This window comes from Gracilinanus agilis, chromosome 2 (genome assembly GCF_016433145.1).
Source record: "Gracilinanus agilis isolate LMUSP501 chromosome 2, AgileGrace, whole genome shotgun sequence".
NCBI lineage: Eukaryota > Metazoa > Chordata > Mammalia > Didelphimorphia > Didelphidae > Gracilinanus > Gracilinanus agilis.
The window spans coordinates 188,506,010-188,516,049 of NC_058131.1; the positions used below are offsets into that span (position 1 = coordinate 188,506,010).

A 10,040-nucleotide genomic window follows, 5' to 3' on the forward strand; every position below is an offset into this window, starting at 1 on the left:
TATATATATAAAACTATGTGTGTGTGTGTGTGTGTATATATATAATAAATCATTTTAAGGAAACCTTCATTTATTACTTCAATTTCTCATGTTTTAACAGATGTTGTATTTTGTCAGAAGCTTTTTCTGCATTTATTGAGATTGTCATAATTTTTGGAGGAGTTTTCTGTCTGTACCACTCACTAATTTTCTGTTTTAAACCTGAATAAAACTGAAAATTTGGAATAGATTTGGACTAGAAAAGCCCATTGTTTTAAGATAGTTTGAAGCAGTGATTTTTAAAACAAAGAAAACATAACTAAAACATCTTAAAATTTTAATCCTTTATTGATAGATTTACATGGACCACGTTTGATTAAGAAAACTGTAAAAAGGTAGTAACTACAGAAGGTGGCACCTGTCAATTTCCCATTGAGTCTTGGTTCCTGGGTGTTGGAAATGCACAGCTCCAGGTCTCAAGTGACTATGGCTAGAGAGAATCATGGAAAATTTAGTTCACAGGTCACTTTTACCCATATTTTTCATTGTAAGCTCTTCAATGTTCTTCCAGAATTTTTTACAATCCTTAGATTATTCTTCAGCTAGGTCAACCCCAAAGGGATACTCAGGCTGGAGGTCACTGAACAGTGCTATGAGGGACTGGATGACTGTCAGTTTTGATTGCCGATTTCCAGTTTTCAGCATTTTACTGGCTGACAGACCTGCCCTTTTTCATTGATGTTAGGATGATAAAACAGTTTTAACTGTGATTTTAGGATTGAATGGATACTGTGCTGGGAAGATGAGTTTGATTCTGAAGGCTCCCTTATCATATGGAGCATTTTCAAGAATGATGAGCCCTCTCAAGTCAATAAATTAGCTTCATAAACATAAAGGTTTGGGAAATATTTCATCTCACACTAGTGGTTTTCATACAGTTCCTTGCATCAGCCTCCTTCTGGTCAACATCTTGAGTCTGGTGCTGCTGTTGACTAGTCAAAATATTTTTGTTGATTTTGTTATGGATGTTGTAAATTATGCTGATAATTTTCCTAATATTGAATGAGCCCTGCATTCTTGGTCTAAATCCTATCTGATCACCTTTGTGATACAGTGCTGTAATATCCTGGCTAGTGTTTTATTTAACTTTTTTCATAAATATTCATTAGGGAAATTAGGAGTATGGTTTTCTTTTTCTGTTTTTGCTTTTCACAAACTATTCTGGTCTTTACCTAGAAAAAGATATTGTTCCCCTGCAAGCCACAAGTGCCAAGGCTCCTTTTGGCCATGAAGCTGTCACTAAGTCACCTGCTCTCTTAGAGTCCAAAGAGCTGCTTCTTTCTGTCTTGTTACTGAAATCAGAGTCCTTAATCCCTTGTAGGGGAGCTTCACTTTGAAGCTGTACCATAGCCCTTGCTCCCTCTTGCCCACAAGTTTTATCTCTTCTTTTGGCACTGGAATTGTGACTACAGTCCCCGTTCTTTTCTATAGTCACAAGTTCTAGTGTTCTCTTTACATGGGAGCTGTGACTTGGAACTTCACATAGGCAATGCAAAAGGGTTGTGAACCCAGTGCCAGTAAAGAGTGCTTTGTAATTTCTTCCTGACCAGTTGTCCAAATCCATTACCATCTGTGGGGTGAGAGTACCTGAAGTTGCTGCTGCCATTTTTGTAGCTTCGTCCAAAACCTGTTATTGGCATTGCTGTGGCAGCCTGCCTTGTACACCAGGCCCAACCATTACCCTATTGTTACGGATATTTCTTGTCATCTTCCTAAATTATATTGGACTAGAAAATTGTTTCACCCCTACCTTTTGTTGCCTCTGCTGCTCCAGAGTTTGATTTGAGGTGTTATTTTAAAATTGTTTAGAGGGGAATATTGGGAGAGTTAAGGTAAGATCATACCTGGATCAACTGGAACATCTTAGATGGCCTCCATTTCTATAGAAAAGGACATTGAAACTCTGATCGATTGTGATTTACCCATGGTTATACAACTAATACTTATAAAAGTGGAAATTGCATCCATAACTGGAAGGGGGTGATTTAGAGAAAGCTTCATTACAGTTTCAGCTCTCACTAAGACTTTAGTAATACCCTGTATTATTTTTTTAAGACAATAAAAGTAGATGAGTTTTATCACTAAGAGAAAAGTACAAAGTGAACTTTCTCTTTCCGAAAATTAGCAATGGTTATGATAGTATGACACATCTGCTTCTTCATAGTAGAATGTTTTACTATCAAAAGGGGGCAGATCATCCCTATTTTACCCACTTATGGTATTTTTGTTTTATTCCATTTTTTTCTTTTAGAGAGGCAGGTTTGTAGTGAAATTTAATTGAGAATGCACCAGTAACTATATTTTTAAATTATGTTATTAAATATTAAAGCTATTTAGGAGTAAAAAAATAAGACATGGAAAAATACAGAAATGGGAAGATGTTGAAAAATATTTGGATATATTAGAGCTATGTGGGTTTTTGTATACAAATCTCCCAAATCTCTAGATACAGGCTCCTAACATCAGCACAGGAAAATTAAAGAAATAAAATTTCTCTTCCTATTCCCTATTCTGTTACTATGGTAACAGGTACACTGAACATTCAGTGAATTAGAAAACTTCCTATACAGCTTTGGGGACTTTTGCTTGCATAAATCTAAATACTAATTCATCATGTTAATCTCCTGAATGAAATGCTACATTATAAGTGAGTTATGAGATTTGCAGAAATATGCAAAATGAAACCCATTTGAAGGAAGATAATTTCAACTATTAATATTTAAATTCATTATACATGTATTTTATAAACAAGCTGATGTCACCAGAATTATACATTATATAAGTTGAGAGCTATTAAAAATCCTTTTGTCAGAATCTGTTTAATCCTTCAGAGTGATAGTTGTGAATTTTATCCCCTGTAATTATTGCTACACATAATTATTTATTTATTAAAAAATGAAGATGAATTCCAGTTGATAACTCTCTAAGTATAATTCCGACTATAATATTTTTTTTCTGGTGGGGAGGAAAAAAAGCCATTCTTTCTGAGGTAATGAATAATATAAACTAAGTTAAAGTTTGATTAAAGCCTGTTGTCTGTGGGTTTAAATGAATGGTAAAAAGGATTCCCATTTTGTATCCCTAGGAGACTGAGAACATACTAGCATCCTCATCAGAAAAAAAAAGAAATTTTGAGGAGAATGAGGTGTTTTGTTTTCTTTTTACCAACAATAATTTCCAAACTATTAGAAAAGCTCAGTGAACATCAGATTTTCCATCATAGGAAACTTATTCTTATTGATTGCTAGTCTCTTCTAAGTTAAAAATATCTTATAACTAAGGTCATGCCTAGAGATTTATATTATAAACTTTAGTCATTTGCATTAATATGTTTTATAGCTGAATTTTGAACAAGTTTTGATATGAAAATTAAAATCTCAAATTCCTTTCACAGAAACAAAATAATTTATATATCTAGAATAAATAAATGGTATCTTTCACTTGGGGGTAATAAGAATATTGTTTTGGGCATAAGGTGGTGGGCATAGATTTAATATTTTAAGTTTTAATAAATGACATTCTGAGGGCAAATATATGTTTTAAAGCTTGGTACATACAGCATCTATAAATTTAGAGACTAGTGATACTTTCTACGTATCTGACCAAGACCAAGTATCACTGGTAATGGCCATCCACAAAATTCAAGAATTTGGACAAGGTGATCTCTAAGAATCTGCTAGAGAAGATGGAATGGAATGGTATCATTTCTGCAGGTAGAAGGGTTTGTCATGGTGAGGATATGGTGGTAAAAGAAACTAAGAAAGGAGAAACTAAGAGAAACTAAGAAAAGGAATTAGAGTGAAGTGTAAGATAAGATACTTAGAAGAGTGAACTCAGTAAATTATTTCATATTTTTGTCAAATATGTCAAGGTTCTCAGTTAAGTGAGTGAGAGTAAGGGGAGCTATACATGGTTCAAGGAGAAATAAAAAGATCAGGAAAAGCTATAGTGCTGAACAGAATAGTGCATTTATTATAGAGGTATAAAAGAATTGCCCTTCCACAATGAGGGATCAGTTGGGATTCTGTAATATCTATCCATTCAGCACAGTTTTGTTTTGTTTTTTCTTGCTTCCTTCAGTAAAAAGAGAGCAAGAGCTAAGGCAATGGATGGTAAGAATATCCAAAACTAAATCTGAGCTGGTGAAGATCAATGACAGAATAATGGGGAAAAGGACTCAAAAGAAAAAAAACACATTGTAGAGTTGGGAATTGGTTTACCAAATGATCATTGTAGAAAAGAGAGAAGAGTATAGCTATTTGCGGAGATGTTCATGAAAAAAACAGACTCATAAGTTGTTATTGGATGTCATGAGGAGTACAAAAAAAGGTTTAAGGTTATAAGTCAGAATGGAAATGGAATGATAAAATGATAAAATATTGTGAATAGTTAGAGGAATTTCAGAGTTTCTGATTGTGGAAATATTATCCCTCTGGGTGAAGGCAAGATCAGTTCTATGAATGGCAGAGGAGGAAAGAAGAAATAGATTATCAAAATTGACTAGTGTTATGATTAAAAATTAATCTTGGAAATTTTATACTAAATATATAAAGAGAAAAAGGGAAATAAAGTTTCCAACTTTTGTAACTAATAAGATCAGGTCCCAGATTTGAGTTCAGTGCAGTCACCTCCATGCAACCACTTGCCAGAAATGGCTATAAAGATACTCACTTTGGTGAGTCTTCTGGGATTGGACTGGTTTGCAGTTGCCCAAGATATTTAATTCACACAATAGACTGAGGAACTGAGCAGGCTCTTTTAGGTGTATATGTGAGTAGCAAATCCTCTAGTTTGATTTCAGAAGTTGCTGAGGAAAGTAGGCCACTGAACACAATAACTAATGATCAGTGGATTGATGGAGTGGCTAGAATCTTGCCTGAGTGATGCATTTGGATTGAATATACCTCAAATGAGAAGTAACCAAATAATTTTGTAGGTGTCAAGAAGCAGAAATGGGAATTAAGGAATATTTTACTACAAGACCACTAATGAGTCATGATTTTTGAGTGACAGTGCAAGTGGCACGAGAAAGCCCAGCCAGCGATGCTGTGTCATCAGACAGGAATCAAGACTCAATGATAGTTGGGAGATGGAGGTAATGGGAATGAATGGGGCTTAAGAAGAAGGAAGATTTTATTAACTGGGAAGCACATATTCCTGGGATCACATTGAAAGGGCAGGTGGCTATGGTCAGATAAATTTGAAAGATAGCTTTAAAAGGGAAAGGAGCAAGATAGTTGGAATTGGGGCATCAATGGGGATTGGTATTTATACTTCAGCAGCTGAAGGTTAACTCTCACTGAGAAGGCTGCAGTATGAAGGGTGGAAGTATGCTACTTTTTGAAGAATAAGTCTGGGTGCCTCTAAGTCTATGATTTCATGATCTATGGCTCAAGTCTCTATTAAATTATCATTTCCTCTAGTAATAAATTCAATAAAAAGTACTAAATCTGAGAAGCAGTTGGAATAGTATAATGGAAAGAAAAGAGGCTTTCTTTTCAAAGGTTTTCATCCTAGAAATGATGGTTAAAAATTATATATAAGCAATTAATTTAATCTCTCTGATTTATTTTCTTTATATGAAAAATAAAAAGGATATTCCTTTTACTATCTACATAAAAAGGAATGTATGTTGTTATACTTAAGATTCTAAATAATCAAATAACTTGGCTTAGCAGTACAAGATCTCAAATTGTACTATAAAGCAGTAATCATCAAAAGAGTATAGTACTGGCTAAGAAATAGAATGGTGGATCAGTGGACTAGATTAGATACATGATATACAAGGATAAATAACCTTAACAACCAAGTATTTGATAAACCCAAATACTCCAGATTTTGGGATAAGAACTCACTATTTAACAAAAGCAGCTGGGAGAACTGAAAAATGGTATGGCAGAAACAAGGCATAGACCAATAAATAGCTCATACCTTATATACCAAGATATAGTCAAAATGGGTATGTGATTTATATATGAAGAGTAATACCATAAGTAAATTAAGGGGAAATAGAATAGCTTTACATAGCAGATCTATGGAAAAGGGAAGAATTTATGACCAACAGAGAGAAAAAACTATAAGATGCTTTTTAAAAAATTATATTAAGGGGGCAGGGCAGCTCGGTTGCTCAGTGGATTGAGAGCCAGGCCTAGAGACAGGAGGTCCTAGGTTCAAATATGACCTCAGACACTTCCCAGCTGTGTGACCCTGGGCAAGTCACTTAATCCCCATTGCCAAGCCCTTACCCCTCTTCTGCCTTGGAGCCAACACACAGTATTGACTCAAAGATGGAAGGTAAGGGCTTTAAAACAAACAAACAAACGAATGAATGAATGAATGAATGAATGAATGAATAAAAAATTATATTAAATTAAAAGAAATAAAACCAATGTAACCAAAATCATAAGAGAAACAACAAAGTGGGGGAATTTTTATAACAAATTTCTCTGATAAAGGTCTTAGTTTCTTAAAACTATTGAGAACTAATTCAAATTTATAAGAATACAAACCATTCCTCCATTGAAAAAGAATATAAACAATCAATTTTCAAGTGATGAATTCAAACTTGTCAATAATCATAAAAAATGCTCAAAATCACTCTTGATTAGAGAAAAACAAATTAAAACAACTTATGGTACCAACTCATACCTATAAGTTGGAGGAAATGTGGCAAAATTGGGACCCTAATGTATTATTGGTAAACTGCTCTTGAAAGCAAATTGGAATTATACCCAAAGGGCTATAAAACTGTCCATACCCTTTGATTCTATAATACCATTACTGGGTCTGTATACCAAATAGATCATAAAAAAGGGGGAAAGAACCTACTTATATAAAATTAGTTATAGCATCTTTTTGTACTGTTGAAGAATTGAACATTGAGGGGATGTCCATCAATTGGGGAATGGTTTAACAAGCTGCGATCTTGGATAATCCCATAGTACTTATTACAAAGAATGTGGCCTACCTACAGAGAAAGAATTGTTTGAGTCAGATTCAGTTCAAAGAGTACTGTTTTCCACATTAGTTTATCTACCATTTTATTTTGGGGTTTATTTCAAAGGAGTCTTCTCTTATAGCAATACCCAGTATGGAAGTATGTTTTCAGGGTGATACATGTATAATACAGATCAAGTTATTTACCATTTCTAAGAGTGGGGAAGAAAAAGTAGAGAGACAGTATAGATCTTATAATTTTGGAAAATATAAGTGAAAAATTATTACATCTAATTGGGAAAAACAAAATATCTTTGAACATAAAAAAGCATAATACCATAAATATTTTAAAAAATTAAAATGTTTCTCATATCCCATCTAAACAAAAATCAAAATCAAGGATATTCAGTAAAATCCAGTATTGAAATTATTTAAATTTATTCTTTGAAGTGTTTTCTACTTGTTCAGGTGGGCTTCTATAACATTTTGACCTACTTATTTGACCCAAGAATTGTAGAGCACCAAGTAGACCATGAATTTTTCTGTGATAGTTCAAAAATTCATTATCAATCATTTTTTGCTATCCCCAATGAGCACAGAAAGATGAATATTGAGATAATGTTAATAACTCTAAAGATCAGCCTTTTTTATATGATTTTTCCAATATATTGTGAGAAAGTCATTGAATTTTAGAAAAGCAGAATCATTGAGTATAAGGAGTGGTAAGATTTAATCTAATATAATTTTGTTTTTTTTATTAGTTATTTACTAGTTGTATAACTTTAGGGAATATTATCTCATGAATTCATATTTTTACATTGAGCATTTTAGAATAGATTATCATAAAGACAGATTTAAATTCAAAATCCTTCATCTTATTATAACCATTTTATATAATGGCAGTTAAGGAATAAGATTGGCCAAGATTTTTTGGAGGAGTGCAGTTGGAAAGTGATATATAAATAAAACTATATATGATGAAAATATTTAGTGAAATTAACTTACAAAATCACTCAAGAAAATTATGCTCCAAGTGTTGTAATTCCTGTTGATTAGACTCTTTAAGCAGCTTTCTCTAGGAAAAAGTATTTGAGAGGCCAATGTGTATTTTAACAAGAGTTCTGCATTTGGAATCTAATGCTGAGAGTGAATTCCAGCTCTACCACTTGCTTTCTTGACTAGGTTCCTTTCCTTCTCTTGAGTCTCCATTTTCCTATCTATAAAATGAATGGACTAAATTATTTAATCTCATTGTTTATTCCCATCTTCTAATTTAACAAAAAGATTATTCATTAGAACATTGTTATATTTGCTATAAGTAAATATGATAACATGATTGTAAGCTAGCTTTTATATAACGATATCAACATTTATATAAAACATTATTGTGTAATTAGAAAATCTTGAATCCCTGAACTACATTACCCAGAATCCTTTTCCCTTCCCCCACATTTGCATCCTTAAATAATGTTTATAAGTTTGCTGTAAGTCCACCTCTTCCTTTCTTTTTCCACATGGGCAGCTGGGAAAGCTGGCTTTTACTCAGGCTTTTACTTTTTTCTTTTATTCCTTTTACTTCAAGTTAATATTAAAAAATCTTGTTAAATATAATACTTGGAATATTTGGACATTGATTTTTAATCTTACATTATGTAGAATCAAATCATTAATTTTATCCTCTTAATAACCAAGTGAAATTAATATTATTATGTCCATTTTACAAATGAGACAACTGAGGCACAGAAAGACAATGACAAAGAGTGACATAACTACTAAGTGAGAGAGAATGGGTTTAGACTCAGGCCTTTGTAATGTCAGATCTCATTATCAATTTATTGGACCATATACTTGTCATGATATTTTTATTTCATTTTATATAAAAAATTTGAGGACAAGTTGGATACCACCACATAATGCTATCTGTAAAGAAATGTTATGTCACCTTCCCTAAGCATCATACCTTCTAAATTTTCTGAAATGCAGTTTTCAAATATGTGTGGACTTCACTGTGTAGAAGACAAAAATAGACACTTTTAGGGAGGCCAAAACTTGGCTATTAAAAAAAAAAAGTATTCCATTGACATAGGAATGGACAGAGATGGTGGGAAATTTGGATTGTTTAGTGGTTCGTTTCCTGTCACAAACACTCCTAGAGTTAGAACAGAGGAGAAATAAGACAAAAGTGATACTTCAAAATAAGAATATCACTTATTTAACTGACATCTTAAAATCTTACTTATTTTCAATTTGTTTCAAAATATTAATGATTCTATGTATAGCCTCTAGTAATTGTCATTTTTTAAAAATAAAATTAACATAAATGTTAAAGCACCAAATAGGAAGTTAAGTAAAAGTACTGATACATGGTTTAGACACTAGGACAAAGATGGCACGCAGAGCTCTCTCTGTGGAAACACAGACCCCCACCCCACACAACTCTCTCCTCCCACCATAGTTCATTACTATAAAGGTAGAGGGACTTGGGCAGAGATGCTCCCCTCCCCCTCTCCATCATGCCTGACAACATTTTTTCACATCTCCCACCCCTCTGCTCAGCAGTTCAATGAGAGCACACAGGAGGTAAGGTGGGAGGTTGAAAGTGGCAGAGCTGTAGGGGAGCAGAGTGCTTGGGCCAGACCCATCCCCCTCTCTACACTTCCTTCCTCCATTGTGTGGAGTAAGGGGAGGGGCAGGGGGCACCTGGTGTTGGGGGAGAAGGGCATGACATACTAGGATATGTGACTTGATATTTCTATTTTTTGTGATTGTTTAAAAAATGGAACTAGCATATTTATATGGATAAGAAATGTATTCTTTTGGAGTACCAATCTGCCATGGTTGTCTTTCTCTTTTAGTACTATCATGAAATAAATTCAATTTCAGACTGGTACATAAAGAAAAATAGATAAACAGACATGTAGATATAGACATATAGATAAAGATAGACATAGATATCTAGAAATGATAAATTAATGGCAATTTATCTTTTTCATTTCTTTCTTCATATATATATATATATATATATATATATATATATATATATATGTATGTATGTATGTATTTAT

At 33.2% G+C, this 10,040-nt stretch overlaps 1 protein-coding gene and 1 pseudogene across 1 annotated transcript in view; one reads left to right on the forward strand and one right to left on the reverse strand.

Moving 5' to 3' along the window:
* Nucleotides 1-10,040, forward strand: part of CSMD1 (CUB and Sushi multiple domains 1) — a 2,120,031-nt gene that overhangs the window by 109,368 nt on the left and 2,000,623 nt on the right. The window lies entirely within an intron of this gene.
* On the reverse strand, nt 491-893 carry LOC123237011 (annotated as a pseudogene).